At 31.6% G+C, this 15,700-nt stretch overlaps 1 long non-coding RNA gene across 1 annotated transcript; it reads right to left on the bottom strand.

Moving 5' to 3' along the window:
• On the bottom strand, positions 2,230-9,855 carry LOC107634311. The gene is made up of 5 exons (XR_001618836.2): positions 9,707-9,855; positions 9,560-9,614; positions 9,325-9,482; positions 3,155-3,365; positions 2,230-2,451 (listed from the first exon to the last, which is right to left on the bottom strand). It is a non-coding gene; the product is annotated as an uncharacterized LOC107634311 (long non-coding RNA).

Raw genomic sequence — 15,700 nt, 5'->3', positions numbered from 1 at the left:
TGTCCAATACTTAACCATCAAAAGAAAAATGAGTAATCCTACATCATTAAATGTCATCTCACACCATTAAAAATATTAATGATGGCTAATTAATGGCTACATATCACAAATTCTGCTGACTCCCTAACACTCTTCAAAAAATAATTACCTAAACTCATAAATCCCCCATATCCCATCTCATAGTTCCAAAGACTTAAAATTTTTCACCTTAATTTACCTATATATCAATCAATCAACAATTCACAAGAGAGCTAAATTTGACAATGAATTGAATTTTGATATCAAATAAAAACTTGAGTTATTAATACTTTCACTTGAAAGAGTGCATCCAATGTTGAGTGTAAATTAAAGTCTTAATAAATTTATAATGCAACCTATTGCGATGTCGATATACAGTTCGACCACTAGTACTAAAAGGCTAAAAGCAGACTCCTAGGCAACAGCAGAAATGTTGTCTAAAATATTTTTTCATTAGTCTAAAATGTTGCCTAATATTTCACTCCAATATTTTTTCAGTAGTCTAAAATGTCAAATTTTTTTAAATTTGTTTTATCTACCATAACACTCTCTTCCAAATAGAAATTCAATTATGTTTTTACTTTTTACAACACAATCTTCATATGTATCTTCTATAAATTGCAAGTAGATAAAACTAAATTTTGCTCTCTTTAAAGGCCCTTCATCATGTCCAACATATAAAGTAGAAGCTGAACCATTAACATCATTTGGAGCTCTTCTTCTAACTCTAGTCTTAAGCTGATATTTGCATGCTGATTTTTCCATTATTTTCTTGACCTTGCTCAATTCATTCTCGCTTTGAGATCTATATATTTTAGCAAAAAATATTCAACAATTTTATCTTATATCTAAGGTCTAAAATAGCTCATCCATAGCCATAACTTAATTAATTTGATCCAATACTTTTGAAACTTACTAATCATATTTGTTTCCATTCTATGAATAACACTATAATATTTTTTATTTATTGCAACATATGTTTAACACGACACTTTAAAAAGGTTGCCTAAAATATATATACACAACGCTTTATACTAATAAAAAAAATAGAATTATAAAAATGTATTTTTTATTAACACGTTATAAGTGATGCCTTTGATAAATTATAAGACACTCAATATATTACTTTTTCTAAACTTTGTCTTTAAATTTATTTTAAACTTCACTTTCTAAGTGTTGTCTAAAATTTTTAATGTCTCTCCCAAAAAATAAATCTTACCAACATATTTTAACTTTAATTTCAAGTTTTTACCAATTTTAAAATAAAACAAATCCAACTTAATAACTAAAAATAAAAGCAACAAAAAAGGATTAGGGTTCTACCACTACAAAAAAAAGGTCTATGGTCACGGTGAAAAACTGTGACCATAGCTAGTGAAAAGGGTGTTTTTAACCTATGGTCACGGTTTTTCCGCCGTGGCCTATTCTCTCGTGGCCATAGGTCTATGGTCACGGTTTTTTTATCTATGGTCACGGTTGTAATGTTCAAATTCTGGCACTTTAGGCCACGTTTTTTTACCGTGACCATAGGTTAATCTATGGTCACGCAATAAAACCGTGACCATAGCCTATCTATGGTCACGATTTTGGCCGTGACCATAGCCTCTATAGTCACCCCTTCCCAAAACCGTGACCATAGATAAGGCTATGGTCACTTCACCAAAAATCGTGACCATAGCCATATCTATGGTCACGGTTTTGACTGTGACCATAGCCTCTATAGTCACCCCTTCCCAAAACCGTGACCATAGCCATATCTATGGTCACGGTTTTGAATGTGACCATAGCCTCTATGGTCACCCCTTCCCAAAACCGTGACCATAGCGTCTATTGTCACCCCACCAAAAATCGTGACCATAGCCTCTATGGTCACCCCACCTAAAAACCGTGACCATAGCCTTATCTATGGTCACAGTTTTAGCCATGACCATAGCCCCTATGGTCACCCCTCCTTAAACCATGACCATAGCCTTATCTATGGTCACGGTTTTTTGCCGTGACCATAGCGTCTATGGTCACCCCACCTTAAAACCGTGACCATAACCTTATCTACAGTCACTGTTTTCACCGTGGCCATAGCTTATCTATGGTCACCCCTCCTTAAAATCGTGGCCATAACTTATCTATGGTAACCTATTTTATTTTATGAATTTTTTTAAAGCATAATCACATTCCAAAATGATGATAGTCAAATAAATCTAAGAATGAGAATTCAATAAATGTAAATCATAAAAGTTTCATTAAAAAGTAGATATCCATTACAACACTAATCAAAATAGGGTGTAATTTATCCATTACATGTATTATCAGATAAAGTCTCTTATCAAAATGTAAAGAACACATCAAAATAATATATTTAGATAACCAAAATCATTATAAGACCCATCCTATCTTATATTTGTATAGAACATATTTTCTTCACATCATGTCCTCCTGCTAGCAAAAGAAATAAAGAAGTTAGAACAGAACAAAAATGTTTTTGATGATGCATGCAGTGTAGTTGAGTAATGAATATGGAGCACAAGTTAAGTAAGTCAATCAAAATGAAAATTTCAACCACTAAATAACAAGGAGCATTTGCATGTGGTTTTGAGCCATTTGGTAATGTTTATATGTTTTTAATCTATCTTTGAGTGGAACTTCAACTCCCCTGTTGAAGTCGCTTAAAACTGAAAAAAATTCAACACAAAGAAACAACCACAACCAAAATAGAAGCTTTTAAAACAAGGTAATACCGAAATACTATTATTAGCTTCCAACCCATCAAACAAATCAAGTAATCAACACCAGCGAAACAGAAAAACCAGATTGAGTGTGAAATCAATAGACAAAGTAAATTTTAAAATAATAATGATGCTGATTGCTATATATTACTGAATACTAATTCAATGCTGATTGCTACCCCTTCACCTTCATGTATTATTATTGCTTTATCTATTTTTCTATACCTTCTGAAGAGAAACAATGGTAGGTTATGCATCTTAGTTCGTAATTAGTTTCTTACCCTTCTATTCAATACGTACTCATGGAGCCAATTAGCCAATAAAATCAACAATAAAATTAACATCAACAGCAATCAGCCACTATTAAGCAATCAACCACTATTAATTTAACTACTAATTTTGACAGTACTTACTTCCATATCTTTTGACACATGGTTCGATCCCAGTGAAGGAGGAATGCTTCGCCTCGCATCATTTGGTGCACTACTTGCATCAGGCGGAGATTGTTGGGCAGCTTCTATCATTACTTGCACTTGTTCCGCACTCATACAAGGATTAACTTGTTGCAACACCGTTTTGATCAAGCTCGTTAAACCATCCAACTTGGACAAAACATGATTAAACCTAAGAATGCAAATATCTGAACTTACTAAACATGATCTAATAGGTCAATTATAGTGACAATCTAGCTACCATATATCCGCTTACTACCCTAATTAAATGTGCTATCAAATTATTATATATGGCAATTACGAGATAAACTTACTGCTTAGTTCCTTCATTTTGAGATGCCATATGAAGTTGTTATAAACGTCTTTACCAGTACAAAAAAAATTATCATGTACACAAAACAAAGTCAAAATAATTAAGTTCAGGAAGGGAATACCAAATAATGCCCAATTTTAAGTTCCTATATTAATGTACATTTTTTTGCACTTATTAAGTTAACTTTTTGTATTAACATGGGTTCGCATCTAAAATAGGCAGAATAATTTCCATTAGTGTCCCATGATCTTGATATATACATAATATAGAGTAGCAATGCTAAGTGCTAACTAATAATGCAGTGTAATAATGGGAAATAAAGTTGAGCTTTAAATTACCGAGTCAATGTTGCAAAACTGACGAGTTCAAAAAGGGACAGAGTAGACTTTAGAAACCAAAAACATCGTCAATTTGTGGAGGTAAAGACTCATGAAATAGACCTGTGAACAAGAATTTTCTATACATGATTTAAAAAATTTTCTATACAACAGCATAACAAATAATCAACCCTAAATTAATTCAAACCACCAGTTAATTATTAAAGTTCTTTCATCGTCTTGTATAATGAGCTATTTTTCAAGCAACTTTGAAGACAGTTAATTATTAACAGCATCGATAAAGTGTCAAAGAAAGCTAATAAGAAAATGCATTATTTATGCACCACTAATAGAGTATAAAATCTTATGCACATGGGGTTTGTTCTCCTCACATATAGATAAAGATCATTATCACATTCACAGAGGCATATGATTTCAGCAAAGTCAACCAGGAGGAAAAAGAGAAAGAAGGAGAAGAAGACGACGGAGAGAGAAGTTGCCATTGCCACATTCTTCACCTTTAGCACCGTCTCTGCCTTGCGCTGCTGTTGTCGCTTCTACCTTGAACTGCTGGATCCGCCGCTGTTGTAATCCCTCTTCTCTGCTTGTCGTCGTTGTGTTCCTCATTGCTCAAGCTCGCACCGTGTTTGGCTCACTCGCGTTCGAGCTTCGATCGTCTCTGCTCGCATTTGTTCATCACTGTCGGTTACTATTTGCAGGTACCTATGATTCTGCCTATTCTTTTTTCTTTTCCATTTTTGTGCTTTGAATCCTAATTTTAATAATGTTGCTGTTGCTATTATAACATATTTGGTAATAATATTGATGTTTCAAGCTTCTCTGGTTTCTGCTCGTCATCCATCCCTTACCAAAAAAAGAGTGGCATGAATTGATTCAGTTTCCCGCTCTTATTTAATCTTATAAGATATCTTCAATTCAGTAACAATATTAGTAACCTACAATTTATTATCAATTTTCAAGATTTTAGTCCCAATACCGGTGACGTCGAAGCAGTTGATCCTGTAAGTATTGCAACATTAAAAATTATGTTCTAAGAGATAAGATTTGTTATTTTCTTGGTGAAACTATATTTTATAATTTCATTCTGATGAGATTTGCACAACATTATAAATAAATCAGAAAATTAATTTGCACTTCAAAAAAGGAAGAATTTTTGTTGCTATGATTGAAGACTTGCTTGCAAAAGGAATGAGAAATGCTCAAAATGTAATCGACATTGATGATTTGTGAGTTTTATTTATTTATTTATCTTCCAAATGATTTGTGTTCACTAATTGAAAATTGAAAGTACATGTTATTCTTTCAGGGTGTTTAGCAGGAAGATTGACAATAATACTACAATGTGATCACTTTAGATCTCTAATTCCAGCAGGAACTAAAGCGAAATGCATTTCAGATGCTGGTTATTCATCAATGTGTATGCTTGCTATTTTTACTTTTCTTTCTATTTATTTCATGGAACTTGTTACCTCATTGATTGAATATAACAGAAAGGATCTCTCTGGAGCACAACACATTCAAGAGTTCTATAATCAAGTTGTTGCAACGTATGTATGTTTCTCGATTAACTCCCATGAACCATTTACTCCGACATAGCTTGATTGTGTTTTTCTTCATTATCTCATCAAGGATCGGCGAAGAATTTGCCTGCCTTGTGCACTTCAAGATTGAGCCCAGATCTGGTTAGTTTGTGAGTTGTGACCTATTTATTTTTCATTATGAGCAAGAGTCATTATTTCATATATGGCGTGACTCGATCTTCATCATGTACTCCATGTAGTGTTTCTTCCTAGAGAATGTGGTATCACATATCAGGACACCAATTTTCTTTGTTAATGTAACATATAACTGATGTCAGGTAAGATTGTTGCTGTTGTGTTGTGGTGAAGAAGGAAGCATTAATTAATAAGGAAGGTGTTGGTTTGTGTGTTCAGATAAAGAACATATTAGCACCAGGTGTTGGCCAAAACAACAATCGCAAAGGCCGTGGGAGATCGGTATTATGAAAGAAGGCCATTCCATGAGATTGATTGCACTTACCCTTGCAACCCCACATGCCATAATCGTATCTTTGATAACAATTGTCGCTCAGATGATTAGACACTTATTTGATAACCAATAATCATGGCCTTTGTCACTCATCCTTACAAGAGCTCAAGCTAATTAATAATAATAAACATCCTTGTAATTATTTCTAATATGTAATTAATCTTGCTTTATTTGTTTTATTTTGTGCATGCAGATATTTGAGTTATAATGAAGGTGACTTTGCCTATTCCTCAACACAACAAACAACATGTAGGTTTATATATAAATTTCTCAGCTCTCATATATGAAAGTCAGTTAATTATTAGAAGTTTAATTAATTTAAATTATATATTTTTGAGTACAGAAAGGAGGTTAGGAGAAAAGCGCTACTTGTTGAAAAGTAGTAGTAGTAATGAGGAATCAAGTAGTGTTGGCTACAAATTCAAAGAGGAAGAATGCACATGTACCAACAAGAAAGTGCACACACAAATTCAAAAACCTCTTATCATACATTCTCCAGTGTCCTCTTTACGTTTCTGGTTTGGGTAAATAATAAAGCTAAGTAAGCAATAAAGCATTTGCATTCATTGATTAGCCACATTACCTTATTAATTGTAATGATATATATCAGCTCTATATTTGTTTTAAGGAAAGCAAATAGAATTTGTATATTATGATTATGATCGGTTTTATAATTTTGAATTCTTTATACATGTTGTAAAGAAGTATGAAAGAAAAGTCAAGAGGTTTGAGGATCTCTTCTACAAGCACCATAAGGATAAGATATAATGTTGTTTGTTTATTGTTTTATTTAGTTCATGCTAGGTAACATATTCTTTTTTCAATCTCATTATTTAAATGTGTTGATTTTCCATTTGCAACTAAATAGAAATGTGTGCCACTAGAGATCTTGCCCAGGTTAATTTTTGTAACACTCTACCACACAGAGCTTTACACCTAGGATGTAAAACAGTGGCGGCAAGGCGCTACGACCTCTAAAATAAAATATATACGTATAATAGTAGAAGGAATATAATAATAAACTAGGAGCCTTAAAAAAACAGGTAAATAAATTTCGAAAAAATAAAAAGTGCATCGCTCGCAGAAAGGAATTACTTGCGTGCTAAGAAACCTAAAGGTTTAAGATAAGAATTGACGAAAGAGTAACAAGAGTGCCAAGAATACAGTGAAACTAGCTCCTGACTCAGCCTGCGAAGCCAAGGCTGGCCAGAGAATATTTACATATATATATATATACATAAGTATCCCAAATATCCAAAATACAGAAACAAATTCCTAACTCTCCTGCAACCTCTAGGAGGAACAAAATAAACAAGTTTCTTGGAGAGCAAGCTACGTACATAAGTATATATATACAAACAGTAAACCCAAAATGACCCAGAACTACTCCGCTTCAAGATTCTAGATGCCTAGCGAGGAGCCTCTCGACCTGGATCTAAAAACAACAACACAGTATGGGGTGAAAACCGGAGGTTCTCAGCATGGTAAAGGTGCCATGCGTATAATAAATAAGGTCATGGGAATGCCATAGGCAATCCTAGAACTCCGTCATTCAGTTATCCAACTTAATTACTAAACAGAAATCATAAAGAGGGTGGTCTTCTAGGGAACTCTAAACCTAACTTAAACTTTAACCTTAACTCTAAATCTGTCCACCTTACCTCCGTACCTCCATCTCCAATGATCCGCATAGACAAAACAAACAGACAAGGCAAGCACAGGTAGGAAAACAAGTAGTTCAAGTAACAGTTACAACATTTAGCAGAATATAATCAATTAAGCAGTCCCAATTAAGGCATAGCAAACAAAGCACACATATGCATATGATGAATGTCTATCCTACTGGCCGTGAGCTCACGTGTCGGTTATTTTGCCGGAACCTGACACATCTGGTAGCTAACCCAGACATTGGTCTCTAGGTTGCGCATCTCCAAGAGGATCGTAAACGAAGGAGAGTGCCTTTTCACCTTCTCCTGGAGGTTTCACGAAGGAGAGTGCCTTTCCACATCGAAGGAGTGTGCCTTTCTACCTTGCAACCAGAGAAGAACGTGGGGGGATACAATACGAAGGAGAGTGCATTTCCACCTTCCCCACATCCACATCCACATCACGACAAGAGAGGGAACTTCCACCCTCAACTTGCCATCTGAACACATGTTCAAATTAATTACGCAAGCGGGATTACACCTAGACCTTGCCATGCCGACCATTTCGGCCACACACAGTCATCTTAAATCTCATCGTTTATCACATCATGTTCTTACACTCATTCTTTATAACCACAGCGACGTATATTCATTCAGTTTCACACCATTTCCCGCACAATTCATCATGTTCACCCCTTTTCTTCATTCATAAGTTATTTCATTTTCCTAGCTTCAACTAGCTACTGGGTTTAGTACCATACTTTAAGTCTAAAAGGGAGAAAATGGAGGTTTAGAAGGGGAAATTTGGTTTAAAACAGCCAAAATTCGGTTTTACAGCAGGCAGTAGTCACGCGTACGCGCATGCCACACGCACGCGTGGAGCGAACAGCAAGTCACGCGTATGCGTGAGTCATGCGTACGCGCGATCATGCATATTAGCTTTTCACACGCGCGCATGGCTTCTCGCGCATGCGTCGCTAAAATTCCACGCCATGCGTACTCGTAGATAGACGTTTTCCCAAAATGCAAAATGCCCAGAAAGCTGCATAACCAGTTTTTGACCTGCATTAATCCAATTTCATACGCCAATTTTCTATCGTCCATAACTTGCTCTACAAAATTCCGTTTTTCACAAAATTGATATCGTTTAAAAGCTTGTAAAACCATCTTTCATTTAAAATAAACCACATTTCCATCCAATATTTGAGGAGCAAGTTATGGACTTCCAAAGCTCACCAAAAATTACTTTTTACCAATCAACATCCAAATCTCATTTTCACCACATTCATAATTCTTACCCATAAAACCTGCATGATATTAACATATCCAGCCCCAATTCATTAACAACAACTCCCAAACTACCTTTAACTAATTCAACAAGCTATAACCATCAATTTATACCAGCATATAACACATATATGAGTAATCCTTCTTTAACATATATCAACCCTCCACATATATCAATCCTTCAACACATATATCAACCTTCACATATATTGATCCTTCAACACATATATCAATCCTCTATTAATATATATCCACCAAATTCCGTTAACATATACCAATATCAACACCAACCCATCATTAACAAGTCCAAGAGCATACATTCAATAACATTAACAACTCAAGCTTGTAAATTCTAATTCAAACTCAATCATAAATTTATCCAATATCATCACAAAACAAACCATTTAATGCATTTAGCCTTTTCAACTTAACCTATGGTTCTTTAGTCTAAGTTTTTACAACACCTTAAATATTAAACGTGTGAAACCTAAACCATACCTTGACCGATCACTTTATTCAATCCAAGGCAGCCTCACAAGCAAGAACACAGCCCCCAACGCTCAAAGAAACCAGCCACAAACCAAGCTTCAATCACCCATAAGCCTTCAAATACTCATTTTTCACTTCCAATGCATATATATGAACTTAATTCATACCTAACACACACATATATTTCAAATTCAGATTTTACCTAATGGATTAAAAATTAAATTTAAGATTAGGGTAACCTTACCGCTCCCACACGCATAGCAACTCAAACCCAGTAAGCTCCACAAGCTAAATTGAACCTAGAACATCAAAATTGGCAACATCTCACCATAGGGTTTTAATTTCAAGAATAGAAAGGGAATAGAGATTCTGGAACAGAAATGGAGCTTACCAGTGAAATTACTCTGATAGAAATGTAGAGCTTGACGCACTGGATGCGTGGCCGCAAACGGTGCAGCGATCAGAGTTCAAACGAGGAAGTTATGGTGGATGGAAGGAATGGTGAGGGTTTGGAACTCTCCTCCCCCCCCCCCTTGCTGTTTTCAGCGTGATTCTCAGCTGAATGGGGAAGGAGTTGGATCTGTTCCTTTTAAGTATTTGGGTCCGGTTGGACCCACAGGCCCGGTTTGAGCCCCGATTCAACCGGTTCGGTCTTTCCGGTCCGATTTTGGGTCAAAATTTTGAAATTGATATCAAAATTCTTGTTTTAAAGAGCTCTATCCTATTTTGATATTAGTTTTGCATTTTTAATTTTTCTAATTAAAATTCAATTTATTGACTAATTATTTACCGATTTTAACGGGGTTTACAATTTTTGTTACTATGCAATATGCTAAAGAGTAGACCAATGCTCATTTTTTATCCAAATAATTTTCTTCTGATATTGATTTCTCTGTAATGATTGAAAAAATCGAAATTTACTTCTTTTTCTTGTTTATAAATGCTCCTCTTTTAATGTTTTTTTATTATACTACTACTATATTGTTACCATTTTTTTTTTTGTAATTTCTTCTACTGAGTCTTTTTTTATTTCTTCATGTTCCTGTTGTTGGTTTTGGTACTTTTACTTAGTGTCACTACTGTTGATTTGTTTCAAGTTATAAGAAAATACTTTTTTTTGTTGTTATATATATGTGATTTGTAATCTATCTTTATTATGTTCGAAAGTTTTTTACCGTTGTTTTATATATATTATTTTGCAGATATAGTTATCGTTGCATGGACAAGGGACAAGCTACTAGGATTTGACAAGAAATATATACAAGTAGATTGATAAAACTTGAAACAAATATATTTAGCCTTTTTTTTAAGTCCATGTATTTTATTTAGATGACTTATTTAATTATCTTTTCATATTTTGATATGTGAATTAGAAATCGTTACATAATAGTGTATTTGAAATATTTTAATTTGATAATATTTATCCAATTAAAATAAGTTGAGATTTTGTTTTTTTTTTAATATTTTTAATTTTGTTGTATCCAAATTATAATAGAATACTCAAACAATTGTAGCTATAGATAATAGATAGTGTAGTATGAGAAGAATGTTGAAATGCATAGTAATAATATTAGAGGCAACGCTGCTAGATGGATGTCATAGTAATAATAGAAGAGGCAACACTTCTAAAGTGATGCCATAGTTGGTCAAATATGCAACACTCCTAAGAGTTGCTATACAAATAGAATAGGCAATGTTTTTTTATTAGTTATAAAATTAGTAGAAAAGAGAACACCTAATAAGCATTGTATTAAAGTCTATTCATAAGCGTTCTCTTTGTTTTAGAATAGGCAACACTTTTGAAGAGTTGCTTTCAAAAGCATTGTTTTTGAAGCAAAAAAGCTTTGCCTTGATCTAAGGCAATGGCCAAATCTGCAAGGCCCCAAAAGCGTGGTCTTATATCCAAAAGTGTTGCTATAGATCAAAGGCAACCTTTTTTCAATCTTTAGGCAACACTTTTTAAATGTTGTCTCAGATAAAAAATATTGTAGTGTCATGTCATTTGAACTAAGGAGCCACTCATTCAATGTCAATCTCATTTCACACACCTTAGAAAAATATGAATTTGTGATTGGACATAAAGTGCCAGAAAACAACTCAGTCACACCATAAAAGACTCAACAAGTTCATTGTCATTTTCTACTCATCATTAGATGGTACACATTTATACAGAGATTTACGTTGTCTTAAATGCTCAAAAACTTCTCTATATGACAATGCAGAAGTAAGCATTAGATAAGTTGAATCCCATCTAGTTCTACAATCAAGTGCAAGCTTTTTCCTATAATTAATATTTAATTACTTACAAGTGTCTTCAAATTTTTCTTTCCTCTTCTGTGTTGCAACTAAAAAAAGCCTCTATTTTTTTAGTAGAACATATATTGCATTCATGCCATCTTTCACAATCGAATTAATAATGTGAGCACAACAACGCATATGAAAAATTTTTCTCTCTTAATAAAGTTAGATGGTGAAATCTTATCAAGTATGAGATGAATTATGGCACTTTTTATCTACAATTATCAATTGTTAAAGTTGATAATTTTCTATCTATATTCCAATCATACAAAAAATTCACCAAAACATCACTAAGAACCTCAGTAGTATGGGGCACATGCATGTTTACAAACCTAAAGTAATGTAAATACAATAAACAATCATGACATTGCAAGTCAAATATACACAGATACTAAAAGCACAAATAAATTAAAATAACATCTCACAAGCTGATATTGCAAGTTTCAATCATCATCCAATAAAATGAGTTGTGATTGATATATAACCTTTGTTTTGATAATCAACACTCCATATGTCAGTAGTTATAGCAATGTGGCTTAAATTTTTTCCCAATAATTTCATAACCTTTACCTTTTAGCTTCATACATCCTCATGATATCACTTTTCCAATGTATTTCTTGTAAAAAATTTGAACAAAGGTTGAGTCTAAGTCATAAACTTGTGAAAATCCTTTTTCTCAACAATGATATAGGGTGTTTGTCCTTAATAATCTATCTTGTAAATACTCATCGTGATGCCTATTGACTAAATATAAAGTTTCCAACCAAAAGTGAATCCGTTGGCCTTCTTGTTCTTGTTGAACTCGATGATTGTTGCATTGTTTTTAACATTGATTGCTTGGTCCCATAATAATACGAATCGGGCAAATTCTAATGTGATCATGCAAATGCTTAGTTCTTTGCTTCGTGTCACCTCCAAGCTTTCTTTCCCAATGTTTACATATTGTCTTTCACTCTCTATCTATTTGTTCCCTCCTAAAATACTTTCAAGCATCGGAAGTTAATCCTCTTTTATTAGAATTGCTTTGCATGCTTTGGCTTACTTTTTGTCCTTCCTTTAGTATTTCTTCTTGTCCTCCCTCTTGTGTTTCTTTGAGATTTGCTTTAATTGCTTGACCTTTACCACTTTGTGTTGGTTCTGACTGATTATTATTTTTCATAGGAATAGAGTTGTGACTATCCATCCTATACAAAAATAGCAAGTGAAATCCAAGCTAAGCATAATTATTGCATAAATAATATTCTATAGATAACAAATGTAAGTAGTGAAATTTGCATACTTGCATACAAAACATATAATAGTTCAACCTACAATAGATAACAACTACACCAAATAGAATTAATCTTGGATAAACCCCTAAGTGCATTCTAATTCTTATTCATTATCCAATGATTTTATTAGTGGCAAGTTGTTAACCCATTTTTATTGATAATAATAATAATTTTATTAGAATAAATATCAAATTCTATTCCTAATATAAAAATATAAAATTTAATTCCTTCCATTTTTATTTTACCACTATAAAAGACCATGTATACTAGAAAAAAATATCATTCGTTTACCAATAAATCTTTCATTTGATAGCTTTTACAATAATTCTTTTTCTTCCTATGAGGCGTCATTGCAAGAAGGCAACTATCGTGGACACAAACTACCACACTCTCCAACTTTCGTGCTCATCATTCGGAGCTATATAAGATATGTTATCTATGAAGTATTTATAGACCATGGTGTTATCATGTATGCATAAATAAAAAATGTTTCGTATTTAAATTTAAGTCATTTACCTGTTTGTAGTATATTGTAGTGTGAAATTACTTTCAATATGTATTGTGTAACGATATTATTATGTTCTAATTTAAACTTTTACTTTAGAACTGTATTATGATTTTATCTCATCATTTTTTCTTAGATATCAAGTTGACGTATTTTTATTTATTATTATTATTGAAACGGATGTGATATGAAATGTACAAAAAAAAAAAACTCTCACATTCAAATTATTTTATTGTAGTCTTCTATCTATTCTATTTATTTTTATTTTCTTCTTATTCATTTTATTTTTTTAAAATGTTATATAATTTATTATAATTTATACCAATCTATCTACTTAATATACTAAAATTGGATTTTTTCCAAACTTATAATGGTGAGGTGTCATTTTCTCGTGAATCTATTTTCCCTCCAAAATGATTGCACTATTTCTCTCTTTCAAATTTATTTTTAAAAATTAAAATTTTATTCCTTCCATTTTTATTTTACCACTATAAAATACTAGAAGAAAATATCATTCATTTACCAATTACTCTTTCGTTGGGTAGCTTTTACAACAATTCTTTTTATTCCTATAAGGCGTCGTCACAAGGCAACTATCATGATACAAATCAGCACATACTCTTCAACTCCTGTGCTCATCATTCAGAGCAATATATGATATGATATGTTATCCATTAAACATTTATAGACCATGGTGTTATCATGTATGCATAAATAAAAAAAATTCGTAAAAAATCCGTAATTAAGCTTAAGTTATTTACCTATTTGTGTGGTATATTGTAGTGTGAAATTACTTTCAATTTGTATTGTGCAATGATATTATGGTTTAATTTAAGCTTTTATTTTAGAATTGTGTTATGATTTTATCTCATCATTTTCTCTTAGATATTAAGTTGATGTATTTTTATTTATTATTATTGAAGCGGATGTGATATAAAATTTGTAAAAGGAAAAAAAAACTCACATTCAATTTATTTTATTGTAGTCTTCTATTCTTCTATTTTTTTTATTTTTTTTATTCATTTTATTTTTTTAATATCATATAATTTATTATAATTTATACCAATTAATTAATTATAATTCATTATATCAGTTAGTTTAATTAATTAATTTATAATATACATGATAAAATAGATCATTTGTTACTTATACGTTTATTTTTCTAAAATCTAAATCTGAATAATTATATTTTTAGTTTTTGTTATGAACAAAATATTATTAATAATGAATAATAATTAACCACTAATACTTTTAATCAAAGTGTTTGGATGATTTTTATATTTAATAGAATGACTAAGAAGTGAGAACTACGAGAAGTTAAACCCAGGTTCAAAATGCTGAAATAAAGAAAAGAAAACAGTGGATATATGATTAGAGAAAAATGTATAATAATGACAAAATATACTAAAACTGAATTTTTTCTCCAACTTATAAAAGTGAGGTGTTAATTTCTCATGAATTCATTTTTTCTCTAAAATGAAATCATTATTTTCTTTTCTAAATTTATTTTAGAAAAATATATTTATTATAATTATATTACAATTAACATTTAACGAATAATGCATGATTATACTAATTTAGAGAAATATTTTTATTATAATTATATAAAATCAATATTTAATACATTATCAACTAATAAAAGTGAGGTACAATTCCTCATGAATTCATTTTTCCTCCAAAATGAAAGCACTATTCTCTCTTCTAAATTATTTTAGAAAAATATCTTTATTATAATTTTATTACAATATTACAATTAGCATTTAATGAATAATACATAATTATAATAATTTAGAAAAATAAAGTCCAATAATTTATCTTCCGACTGCACACGTGTGTAGAATAACTTTTAAGAAGGAGTCATGTATAATAAATACGGTCGATGATTGTAAAACTGTATGCTAACATTGATATAATATTATTTTAAGTATATATTTTGTAGGCATCAAAGAAAAGTGTTGAGTTATTTTTTAGTAGATTTAAATTATTTATTGTTTATTAGAAAATTTTGTGCATTAGAATTCTCTAATAATTTATTATTTATTTTGAGTTAATTTTGATATATTTTTACTTGACAGTAAAATAACATATAAAAATTTGTTGGTGGGTCTAAGTATTATTAAGTTATTTATGGTCACATTGAGTATATATGTTTGATTTATTGAAAAAAGTAGATTACTAAAACCAATTAATAACTATTTTAGAGTTAATATATTTAACACTAGATTAAGAAAAAATAAATAAATCATAACACATAACATTTTTATTAATCAAATTATTATAATTTAAATTAATCTTAACAAAATAATTTAAA

This window comes from Arachis ipaensis, chromosome B03 (genome assembly GCF_000816755.2).
Source record: "Arachis ipaensis cultivar K30076 chromosome B03, Araip1.1, whole genome shotgun sequence".
Classification (NCBI taxonomy): Eukaryota; Viridiplantae; Streptophyta; class Magnoliopsida; order Fabales; family Fabaceae; genus Arachis; species Arachis ipaensis.
Note: the sequence above shows the minus strand (reverse complement) of the source record. Positions and strands in the feature narration are given on the sequence as shown.